The 12,813-nt window shown below is 42.9% G+C and overlaps 1 protein-coding gene across 2 annotated transcripts in view; it reads right to left on the bottom strand.

The window, feature by feature from the left end:
* Positions 1-12,813, bottom strand: part of DDR2 (discoidin domain receptor tyrosine kinase 2) — a 1,067,915-nt gene that overhangs the window by 384,793 nt on the left and 670,309 nt on the right. The window lies entirely within an intron of this gene.

The following is a 12,813-nucleotide window of genomic DNA, read 5'->3' as shown; positions in this document are numbered from 1 at the left end:
TCCCACAAGAAGTCTGTTGTGGCATATGTCTTAAATCTCAGGGCAAGACACAGGGAACTCATGGGCTTGGTCCAGGAGAACCTGGCAGAAGCCCAACAGCAGAAAAAGGTCTGGTATGACAGGAATGCATGAGCTAGAGAGTATGCTGTGGGGCAGCAGGTAATGGTTCTCATTCCTGTCAGACACAACAAGCTGCAGGCAGCTTGGGATGAACCCTTCAAAGTGGTAAGGAAGGTCAGTGATGTTAACTACATGGTAGAACTGCTAGGCAGGAGGCAGGGGCACAAACTGTACCATGTTAACACTATGAAACTTTACCATGATAGGGAGGCCCTGGTGCTAAGTATCTGCAGTACAAGGCAGGAGGAGTCTGAGGGAGATCTATGGCTACAGGAAGCCAGCCAGCCAAATTCCAAATTACTTATGGTGGAGCCTAGGGTTGCAGTCATATGATAGGGCAGTGCAGCACTGTACTAGGGTCAGCAATGCCAAGGCAGATGTGCTGTCAAGACAGGGTATGGGGTAGTATATTCCCAGATAGGCTCAGCCTCTTAAGTAGTGTTTCTCAAGGGTCACTTGAAAAACTAGCTTGAGTCTTTCGGGGGGGGGGGGGTGTAACAAAATGAGCTACTGCCAGCCCAGCTATCTAGAATCTTGTAAATAATTATAGGTCATTTGTGAATATTAATATGATTTATACAGAAGTGTGACAGAAGCAGGTACTGCCAGCCCAGCTATCTGGAATTTTGTAACTGGCTGTGTGTCATTTGTGAATAGCAACATTATTCATATGCCTGTGCTACAAATATATTAGAACTGTATGTCATATTGTATAGACGTGTGGAAAATATATTTTTATACACTATTGTAACTGTTTAGATGTATGCATTTTAACAGGGAAAACAAACTTCAGAACAATGGTTGAGGTTGAGTTACTTTATGGTTGGGTCATAAACAAAAGAAATGTTATCTTTCAGTTTCAGTGCAGTAGCAGACATAATGTCTAGAACTAGAAGTTTTTTTGTATTGTGTTTAAGTGTGGAGGAATGTAAATTATTTTATGACTTCCACCATTTGCCTTAGATCTAAGAGAAGTCCTTATTTATGTATTTTTACAGAGAGATGCTAAATGCTACCAGCTGCAGTGGGGGTTTTCACCTGAGATAGTCATATGACAAGAAATGATGCCATGTTGCAAGTATCCCAGCAGCAATATTTGAGATATTAATTTAAGAATTCTCTGGGAGATGTAGAGCATTTTGTATTTGTCTTTGACCTGACAACATCAGCTGGAAAACCCATTCACCACACCTGTCTTGCAGTGAGACATATTTAAGCTCTTAGAGTATTGCATATCTATTTGGTGACACTGTGCAGGCCACTCCTAATAGATTTGTTCTTGGTCAAACTACCTTTTGGATTTATAGTAACATTACACAGTAAGACTGAACATCCTTTGCTAAGGGCCTTAAAGTAACTGATAAGTAATGGATAGTGGCAGTGAAAACTACCTTATAGTCTGGGCAGAAGTGGGCATAACTAGTAAACCTGTGCCAGCCTTTCCCAGGTGTGTGTGTGTGTGTGTGTGTGTGTGTGTGTGTGTGTGTGTGTGTGTGTGTGTGTGTAAATCAAACCTCAAAGAGTGTGTGTGTTAGTTACTTGGGCAGGGACATGAGGCACAGATTGGACAGAGAGGGTGCTAGAGGAATTGGTTTGGCCACTCAGCATAGATCTCAACTCTATAGCTGTACCAGTGGGGAGTCTTATTGAAGATCTGAAGAAAGAGGTAGAAAGCAGCCCCAGACTGACTGTGGTCTCTGTGTGCTCTTAAGGGAAATTGCACTTTACAGTGTGTGTCTTTGTCATCCTCCTAGTGTGTACGCCACCATTGTGGCCAGTGGTGAGGACTGAGGTTCCTTGATTACTGGTTCACTGCTGGGGCATCACAGTTATCATGCTGTATTTTATATATCCTACTAATTATTCTATTTTCAACTGCAGCTACTGATCTAGACTCAACTAAAAACTTTACCAAAGTTAGTCTCACTTTTTATTCCCCATCCCTTTCTCTTTGCCTATACCCTGATATTAATCCCTGGCAGGGAAGGCAGTGTCTAACCTGGATTCCAAACTTCTGCGGCCTCTAATCCCACTCTATTACCTTTCCCTCTTTAGTTATTTGTCCTCAGTATCTTGTTTTTTTCTTTGTTAATTTTCTGCAGTAAATGCTAGCCCAGTCTGTGCATATTTTCTATAATCCTACTTGCAGTTATCCCTATTGGCAAAATCTCCTTTCTCTATTTTTGTGTTGGCTTAGTTCCCGGAATATTTTCTGCTGCTTAATGAATATAATATTCTGTAACTGCCAGGGAGGGTTGCACAATGTCATCACATAGACATCTTAGGGTAAGTGAAGGGGGCTGGAGAGGAGGAAGGCTGCTCTTCGTCCATGTGGCACTTGATGAGTGATTGGTGGCCAAAGAGTCAAAGGAGGCTGAAATTCTGGATTTTACTGGTCCCAGAAGGTGAATTTATTGTTTATTAGTTAGAAAAATAAAAATAAGAATAAAAAAAAAGTAAAATTAATTTAGGTGGCTCCCCTCCCCCCCTTTTGGCAGCAGGATTTAGAGCAGCTGGCAGTTTAGCTTAGAAGGTTATGAACTGCTGTTATGAAGATATGAACTGCTGGCAAATGAGAAGGATAATGGAAGGACAGATTTCCTGGAAGTGAAGAAGCAGAGCTCACGCAGTGCTGAGATACTAGTAGGAGGACATCGGGTAAGCTCTGATGTAGAGGGTTGTCAGGTAGGGAAGGGATGTGGGATTTGCTGAGGCAAATGAAGCTTGTTTATCAGTTATTAGGGATCCTTAAGATAAGACAGGACTGCAGTAAAATAAGAAAGTGCTGCCCTTGCTGGCAGCAGGGCAGGAAGGAGTCTTATGGTGAGTTGAGGGTTACATTGAGAAAGGGCACGCCACTAAGTTGTCTGGAGACCAGCAGCAAGGTCTGAGATTACTACAGAGAATGGGACTCTGCTAAAGAAAAAAATGTATAGAAAAAATTCAATATAATAGTTACATATGAAAACTAACAGAGAATGGTAGAGCTGACAGTGGGGGAATGCAGAATGGTTGTCTTTGTCTTGTTTTCTAGTCTTGTCTTGTACATTTGTGGGGGTGGTTAACTGGCATTTTAGTTAAGGTCAGCCATTTAGTTGTCAGGCAGTATAGAATTTTCTGACAGGGGAAAGACTCTTCTGGTAACAGCTTTCTCAAGGAGAAGAGCAGAGTAGTAGTGCTGGAAGGCTGTGAGTTTGACCACAATGTTTGGGGGGTGGGGCTATCATGCTGCATGGGGAGGTGAGGTTAAAGAAACCAAAGGAGAAAAATGAAAGTGAAGCTGAAACATGCCCCTCAGTTATTCAGACAACAGCTGAATGTTTTCATTGCGGCATCACATTTTCATTTCTTCCTCATTAAGTGAGGGTTGTTTAGCGGATTCATGTTGCTCCATCGGAGGTGGTTTCAAAGGATGCAAATAAACTGAAACCGGTTCACTGAAACTGCCTTCTGTGAACATTGAAACAGCTTTTTTTTGCAGTGGGGCAAGCTTCCCTGCACCCTCAATGTGGCAACCCCCCCAAGAATTATATATGTCAACTCCAATGTCACACAACAGTGGAGAAAAAGGCAATATCTACTTTCATTGAAGGTGATTCCGGTGAAATGGGTTTGGTTTCTTTGCATTCACTGAATTGGCTTTAACAAATTGAAATGGTCCCTGTTTAGCATATCAGTGCAGATTGTAGTCACTGAATTAAGATGGCCATTGTATTTCAGCCTTCATAACCTTCATTGAGGCAGGCTTATGCAAAACTTGTTATGCTAACCTTAGAGATGTAATAGGCGGAATGTGTTTCTGATTTAGCCTTTGTTTCTCCCATTCATTCCATTACTTCTGCGTTCTAGTTTTGGTGCTATGAGATTGAGAGGTATAAGTGGAAAGGAAGCAAGTAAAAAAAGGGGAAAGGCATAGGTAAAAAGGCAACAAATCATGAGAGTAAAGCAGTGGAGAATATTCCAGGGCAGGGACATTGAGGAGTAGTAGGGTTTGGCCCTGAGAGGGGGGTGTTCCTGGCCTTTAATAAAGTGGATTAGGGGCTCTTACTTTTCCTATGTAGTGGTATAGAGGTGCTAGGGTCATTACAGTGGGAGGTGCTGGTGTTTAGTTATGGTTACTAATAGTGTGCTTTTCTCTTCCAGGATGGTAAATGTCCAGGGGCTAAGATAGAAGTGAGAAGCAGTAGTGTCTCAGGTGGTGGTATTTTTTCAGTAGGCAATGGCGCCATCAAATTCAGCAGTATAGCTTGTCCCTGAGGCTCTGATGAGAGCTAGAAGAGAAAGGAAGGCCACTGGTGTATATAATGAGGCCTCCAGCAAAAAAGGGAAGAGGAACCATAAAAATGATGATGGTGCCAATGCAATCAAGTCATCTTTTTGCTATCCATCAAGTTAGGAAGGTATGGCAGAATCAGTCATCATTGGCATACATGGTAGAGTTTTTGCAGGACTTAAATGCTGAAGGCAGGGTTAGGTTACAGGAATTCCTGAGGTCATTGGAGCATGTGCAGAATCCAGAGGTTCAGGCAGAACTGGCTGCAGGGGACCGAGTAGATGGCTTAGTGAATCCAAGGTCCACTCTGATGTAGATGTTTTCTTCTTTGTCAGTAGAGTAGATTTGCCCTGGGGAGTTATGAGTGGTCAGAAACCACAGGCTCCAGGTTTGCAGAGAATACAGGCTTTCCTGGTGGGGGCTCAGTCATATTCATTATGTCACATATTCATCTGGTGGTGAAAGTAAAGATTTGGCAGGGGAATTTATAGAGGTTTTTGATCTAATAGATGGCAATGGGGCATAGAGCATAGCCATGGGCCAGGGATTTAATGGCTGCTTTAGTTGTGAGAGAAGACCAAGTAAGTTTAGGACTGTGAGATAACACACCCTTGTCTTGAATTTTGTTTATTTGATTACAGTTATTTAAAGAAGCAGCTCAACCAGGGATTGCTGATGCAAACTTATTTTTTAATGATTAAAACAGCACAATGGCTCAGAAGTGATCATACATTTTAGGAAGTTAAAGGTCATTGATAAGTCACTTTGGTTTGAACACAGGTGTCTGTACCCAAAGTTAAATACCTTGTGAGATAAGGCAGGGCTGAAGCCCAGGACTATAATAAAATAATCTGGAGCTAAAAGTAGGGTGTGTTGGTCTTTTAGGACAGGGAAATGTTTCTGATCTGTGTGCAGATTTTCCCACTTCTGTTCGCATTGCGGTGGCTTCACAGAGCCATGAAATGTAAAGAAGGAATGGCTTTATTGTCTCTGTGTAATAGAAGGCAAGACAGTCTGGTGGCAGCAACAGCAAAATGTAGGGGTAAGTTGTATAGTGTAGCGGGCCCTTGCCCTTTTGGGGGAGGGGTGTCCAGGCTGCCAGCCTTTGCAATCGCCTGTTAAGGTGAGTATATTGAGCATTCTGCTGGAAGATTACCAACAGAAAAGCAGCTCACAACCTGGTCCAGTGGTTTACTATAGGTTTCTCGATTACATCTCAGTTACTGGGCTGGGGTCAGATTTGTGGCAATCTGAAGACAGTAAGAGGGAAGGAGTAGCTTAAGCATTGTGAGACAAAGAGTTGCATGTAGGAAGAGTTTGGGGCTTTTAGGATTTCCCTAATGGGAATAGTTCTGAAAAAGAGAGACTGGGATAGTCAAGATTGATTTCACCATCACTTTCCTGGAAGGGAGTTCAGTGAATAATTATATTAATAAGATTAAACTGAGGTTACAATACACCTTATTGGATGATGTGATTAAGATGGTCCAGGGGTTTGAGTCGGCTTTTCTGTTGCTCCTTATTTGAGAGCAGGACTGACTGATGTTGGGAATGTTGGGAATGTGTTTTCAAGGAAAGTTTTATTTTGACAAAGCAATGCCAATGGGCTGTGTGGTGGCTTTTGCTATTTTGAGAAAGTTTAGTACAGTCCTGCACTCGCTTTGGCCAAAGAATGCTCTCAGCCTGAGGGCAGTTCATTATTTGGATGAAGTTTTATTAACTGATGTGGGTCAGGAAGCAGTTAAGGAGGGTGTGCATCTATTTCTAGAGTTGTGCTCTGAGATGGGACTGCCAATAGTGGGGGTGAAGCAGGAGGACAAGTGAAAGTGCTGAGCTTCCTGGGATTAGAAGTTGCTGCTGGTTTGGATTTGTTTTACCTGCCAGGGAACAAGCTGAGCAAATTACATAACAGAATTCAGGAATTTTCAGGCAGGGAAAGAGTTATGATTAAGGACATTATGAAAGTTTTAGGTTTCTTGAATCTGACATTCAAAAAGGCTGGGCCTGGGACAGCCTTCAACAGTTCGGTAGCTAACATTTCAAGCAGACCTAGGTGTAAGCATCATAGGGTTAGGGTAATTAAGTAGGTGAAGGAGAACTTTGCTATTTTGGGCAGAAGCCTTACTCAATTTTAATGGGCTGTCATTCTGGAAAGAGGTCTGGGTTTCCCCAGATGATCTGCAGATGTACACAGATGCAGAAATGAGTTTTGGCGTGGGAGACTATTTTAGATGTAAATGGTTTGCAGTAAAATGGCCCATGGACTGGCCCATTGAGTGGAGAAAAGACATTAGTTTTGGAATTCATATCTATTTGAGTGGCTATAATAATTTGGGACAGCATGTTGGAGAAAAAGAGGACTGTCATTTACTCAGGCAATTTGGTGACAGTTCAAGTTTTACCCAGGAAATCAACCAAAGTGATTTGGTACAATTGCTGTTAGGAAAACTGGTCCTGCTCTGTCTTAGAAGTAAAATGTCATTTTCAGCTAAACACATTCTGGGTATTAAATGTTTTGGCTGCTAGTTTGTCTAGTTTTCAGTTTCACAGGTTTCAGGTGTTGGTGCCAGAGGCAGACAAATGTCCGGCAGCAGTACGTGAGTAAGTGTGGAGAATTGCCAGTTTGTAGTGGATTGGTTGGTACAGCAGTCATGAGTTTTGGCAGCTAAGAAATCATATAATTCAGTAATAGCAGCTTCATATCTTTTGTGTTGGATTTGCTGCTAACAGTGAGAGAGAGAGAGAGAGAGAGAGAGAGAGAGAGAGAGAGAGAGAGATTGGTTGGTTAAGTTAGTTACTAGGTAGGTGGTACATAGGTGAGTGTTAGGGGAAGTGGTAAGAACTATGAAGGTTTATTTAACTGCTTTGAGTGTTGCAGCCTGGTTGTCAGACTTGCAGGAAGTTACAAAACATTGGTGGATTTGAAGAATGTTGACAGGATGGGAAGGAGTTAATTGTTTGACAAGGGATAGCAGGCTTCCCTTTGGCAAACAGTTACAGTGATTATTATTGAGGGGTGTCTATGAATCTGCAGGGAGCTACAAAAGGTACGTATGTGTTGCACTACATTTAAGAGGGAACATTTACGGAGTTTCTGGGGAACCTGAGATTAAGGCATTTGTGTATCACTGACTCAGGGGTGCTAGTGTGATTGTGTACATCCAAAATGGATCAGATAAATCAAAGTCAACAGGTGGTTATGTGTAAGAGCAAGGAAATGTTGTTGTGCCCAGTGTCTTGAGTTTTAGTTTGGAGAAAGGTAGCAGCTACTAATAGGTTTGATTGAGTCTGTCAGTGGTAGAAAGGAAGGCCTGTTATGGCTGCCTAGTTTACTGTCATCTTAAGAAGAGGCTTGGTTAGGCAGGGTATTGCAGAGGACAGATATTATACATATTCTTTTAGAATAGGTAAAGCATCTGACTTAGCCACAGAAGGTCACTCGATTTTGGTTAAAAGAGGCAGGACAGCGGGTCTTTCATAGGTTCATAGATTCATAGATAGGTACTAGGCTATCAGCCCTAGGGCCTATACAAGCCTAGCCAAAAAGGTACCCTGGCCTTTGCCACCCTGTCGAGCAGAGCCACAGAGGTGATCCCCGGGGTGAATTTCCTATTTCCCATCCAATCATCAAGATTTTTCTTGAAGAGTGCTAATGAGGAGCTTTGTTTGATATAGATAGGAAGTTTGTTCCAGAGTATGGGAAGTCTCTGGGACAGGAATCTATCCCTCCAGCATGTTCTGTTTATTGTGGTGACAAGGTTTAGGTCCCTAGAGCATGTAGCTCAGAGGGATTGGAATTTCTTTAAGTGGAGCATGTCCAACAGCTCTGGGTTTGACATAGCTTTGTATATTAGGCAGAGATCGCCTCTGAGTAGGCGATATGCGACGGAGTAAAGATGGAGTTTTTTGAGACGGTCTGCGTAGGGGCATCTGTTTGAGGCCGGTAATCCTCTTTGTGAGGTATTTCTGTGGCCTTTCCAGTTGTAGATGTCTTGTGAGGTACATACCAAAAGGGGAATTGTACTCTATTATGGGTCTAATGAGTGACGAGTAGAGGGGAACAATGACCTCTTTTTTCCTGGATGAGAAACCTTTTGTGATGAGGTGTGCCATGTAGAATGCTTTCCTGACTACTGTAGTGATGTGATTATCAAAGGAGAGACTGTTGCCCACCTGTGTCCCAAGGTCTCTTATCACACTTTCACACTTAAGTAGACTACCACCTATGTGGTAGCTCATGGGTACAGAGTTTTTACCAAAGGGGATGACAATGCACTTTTTGGCATTGAGCTTGAAGGCCATGGCTTTGACACCAGGCATCTGTCTCAGTGAAGCCCTTTTGTAGGATGTCTACATCGGTAGGAATTTCAATTATGGCTCCTAGTTGGCAGTCATCTGCAAACTTCATTAGGCAAAGACATTCTGTGTTAGCCTGTATTTCAGAAAAGTAGATACCAAACAGGAGAGGACCCAGGATTGAACCCTGTGGTACTCCACTTGTCACTGGTCTGAAGTCTGATTTGGAATCTGCTACTTTCACAGTGTGGGTTCTGTCAGTGAGCCAGTTGGCAACCCATCTTGTGACATAGGGATTTATACCTAGTTTAGTGAGTTTATCTATAATTCCAGAGTGGGGGATGGTGTCAAAATCCTTGGCGAGATCTAGATAGGCTGTGTGGACCACCTTACCCTCGTCTACAGCTTTAGTGACTGCTTCAAAGAAGTCAGTTAGGTTTAGGAGACATGATCTGCCTTTTACAAACCTGAACTGGGTGGGGTCCAGAGTTTGGAGATTACCAATGTCTTTGTTTATAAGTTCCATGATGATACATTCCATGGCCTTGCAGACCAGGCTCATTAGGCCAATGGGGCAGTAGTTCCTGGGGTTCGTGGTGGCTTCCCCTTTGTGGAGTGGAATAACTGTTGCTGTGTACCATTCAGTGGGCACAAAGCCTGAGATGAGGCTATGATTGAACATGGTGCTTAGGTGGGGTGCCAGTTCATTCTGTAGTTCATGTAGAACACAGCCTGGGGTGTTGTCAGGTCCCATGGATGCTGTGTTCTTGGCTTTGGAGAGTGTGGTTTTTACCTGTGGAGCCTAGTTTACAGGAACTTTGCATTCTTTCGGTATAGAGATTGGCCCTTTAGGTGGTGGGGGGTAAAGTTAGCACTGAACTTATATGCCAGGATGTTGGCAATATCAGTTGGTTCTGTATAATTAGTGCCATTGTGCTGTAACTCAGAGCAGATCTGAGTGTTACCATTGAGATTCTTGACATAGCTATAGAATGCTTTGTGGTTGTCTTTAGAATCAGTGGTGATTTTGTTTTCATAACTAGCTTTGGAGGATTTTATGAGGGATCTCAGCTTCTTACTGAGGCTGACAAGGGACTTCTTCCAGTCATGGGATTTTACTCTTTTTTGCAACAGTTTCTTTCTTCTGTTGTAGAATTTGTTTATGGCAGGGGACCACCAGATTGGCTTCCTTTTTTGGAGGATAGCATCTTGGTTCTGTTAGGTATAGCACGATCCATGCACTTGTGTAAGTGCTTATAAAATGCATTTGTGTAGGATTTAGCAGTCATACCTCTATTGTTCGTCTGCATGGGTGTCGTGAAGTTTGCCACTTCTGTCTTAAGACGCGTGAAGTTGGCTTTGGAGAAATTTTTTATGGTGGTTTCCCTAATGGGGGGTTGGGTCGGGACGTGGATGTTTAGGCTGATTAGCTTGTCATCAGATCTGACCAATGAGGAAATGACCTCCGGTGTGGAACACTGGTCACCCATGTTGGTAATGACCAGGTCTAGGATATTGCTGCCCCTGGTGGGGGTGTGGATAAGTTGATCCAAGGCATTGGAATTTATGAATTCCAGAAAATGTTGAACAAAAGAGCTGGTACATGAGTAGTTTTCCCAGTTAATGGTGGGGTACTTGAAATTGCCCATTATTAGGGTGTTGGGTTGTACCCTAATATTTTCCAGTGTATCAAGAAATGAGGAGTGGGAATCCTGGGGCATGGTGGGGGATCTGTATCAATTTACAATTTGGATTGCGGTCTTTCCCAGAGTTAGTTGCACTTGGATAATCTCGGATGCATTATGCTGAGCAACTAGCCTGGAGGTGTGGATGTCCTTAATGAATATGGACATGCCTCCGCCTTTAGTGTTTCAGTCCAGGTTAGGTGGCCAAAAGATGTGGTATGAATTATAGCCTGGAAATGCAGGGGTACTCTCTGGAGCCTGGAACCAAGTCTCTGTCACTGCACAGATGTCAATGTTCTCCATTTTAGGGAGTGCCTCGAGTGAATGCATTTTGAGGTTTAGACTTCTAGCACTGAGTAGCATTACCCTTAGATTCTGCTTGCTTGTACCTATTACAGTGGTGAATTTGTCATTTGAACCTTGCCTAAAAAAGGCACTAGAGGGGGTGGCAAGAGCCTTAGCCAGTATCCGGAATCCCAAGGGTGACAGGTGCAGGCCATCTCTGGCAAAGCATTGTGGTCTGCCAATCATGTCATCCCAGGCAGACAGATACTGGATCCCCTTAGAATGACACCAGAAGCTTAACCAATTCTTGAAGTCAATCATTTTGTCCTTGTACTGTGGTATGTTTATGGGTGATGGCAGGATGCTACTCAGGGCTATGGTCATACTTGCCTGGGCTACAAGATCAGAGAGCTCCTTCATGTCTCTTTTCACGTAGTCCAGGGAGCTATGTCTCAGGTCATTCACACCAACATGGACAATGACAGAGTCATATTTGTACTTGTTGTGGAGTGACCTGAGTGCTTGCGTTATGTGGTGGATCCTGGCACCCGACAGGCAGCTGACAGTAACTTTCTCCTTGTTTAGCCTGGTGAGTGGGAACATCAGTGTGCCTGACTATAGAGTCACCTATGACTAGAGTGTTGGGTACGTTGTTATGCCTTATGGGCTGTGGTTGAGTGGCACACTGAGTTTGTGGGCTATGTGTCATTTGGGTTGTGTTGGGGGTGGACGGTGCATGCGTTTCTGCTTTGGAGGTCTCTGCTGCTTGAGCAGATTTTTATTGAGAGCCGCCATGAATGTAGGTGTGTGTTTTGTATTGCTATGTGTGTGTTTTGGTGGTGTAGGTTTTGAGTGACTATGTGATAAGTGTGGTGTGGTGCAAGTGTTTACCTTCTCCTCTTGACTGTCTAGTTCAATCTTGGGTGAAGAGAGCTTTGCTTCCAGTTTCGCTATATAAGTCCATCTCTCACAGGCTGTAGTGTTGGGTGGTAGGAGGAGAGAGTTGTCTGTGTACATTAGGCAATTGCTGCATTGCCCCAAGATGCTCAGATTCATCAGGTAGATAGGAAAACACCGGGAGCTGACCCTTAGACGTGCCTGGATAGGTGCATATTTATTAAGTACTAAAAAATGTTTTCCTCTAGACAAGTGAGGAAAGTTGAGTGCTGTAGTAATTAGTAGCTTATTTAGTGCTTACAATGAGTTCTGAACAAGTGCTGAGCTGAAAGAAACAGATTTGGGTGCTAAAACTAAAAAAACTTGCTAGTTCTAAGGGAAAATTTGAAGAGCAGACTTTATGGAACAGTTTAACCCTAGCTAAGTAGTGATGCATAAAGTGTATTTTTTAATATAATAGTAGCAAATGAGCAAACTGATTTAAACAAATTAACCATTAAAAATGCCTTTATGTCTTTTATGTTGTGCTTAGCGCTTGACTTTGTTAGATACTGTTGCTTTTGTTTTTGAAGATCATAGGACAGTTTCATTTTCAGCTACTCATTTGTATTCTGGGCAGTAGCTCTTTCTTGGGCCTTGATCCATATTTGTGGCATGTAGATTAGTAGGGTAGCTTGAGGCATGCCCTGGTGTCTGTTGTTGGGTATGGTGGAAGATATTTAGGCAGCATTTGGCATTCTGACGATTGGTGGAACACATGTAGATGTGTAGGATGCTCTTGTGGATAATGAGAGACTTGATGATAGTGAAGTAGAAGCTTCTAGGGGTTATGTTAGTGTGGTCATCTCTCATTGATTGGCTTGGAGGAATGCAACTAGTTTTAAGGCTGCTGAGGCTGCTAGGAGGTTTATTAATCACAGGGTGGCAAGGGCAGTGTTTCCTTAGACTTTTCTGTACTTGAACACTGGTATTTTGCAGATAGGGACCCTATGTGGAATAGATAGGATGGAGTTCATTTAAGCCTGGTTGGGTTCGATTTGTTTAATGTACATCTATCTTTAAAGGAGTTAGAGACTTCTTTTGGAAGTGTTTACTTTAGTAAATGCATTTTTCAGTTTTGGGGTCGAAAACTAAAGGGGGGTAAAGGCTGCAGTTTGGTGGTTGTGAGTGGTGACATATGCTATTCCTAGTGGATATGGGCACAGTGAGCATTATGTTAATGCTGTTAATAAATTGTAGATGTTGTGGTGTGCAGTT

This window comes from Protopterus annectens, chromosome 10.part0 (genome assembly GCF_019279795.1).
Source record: "Protopterus annectens isolate FY-2018-M chromosome 10.part0, PAN1.0, whole genome shotgun sequence".
Lineage (NCBI taxonomy): Eukaryota > Metazoa > Chordata > Ceratodontiformes > Protopteridae > Protopterus > Protopterus annectens.
Note: the sequence above shows the minus strand (reverse complement) of the source record. Positions and strands in the feature narration are given on the sequence as shown.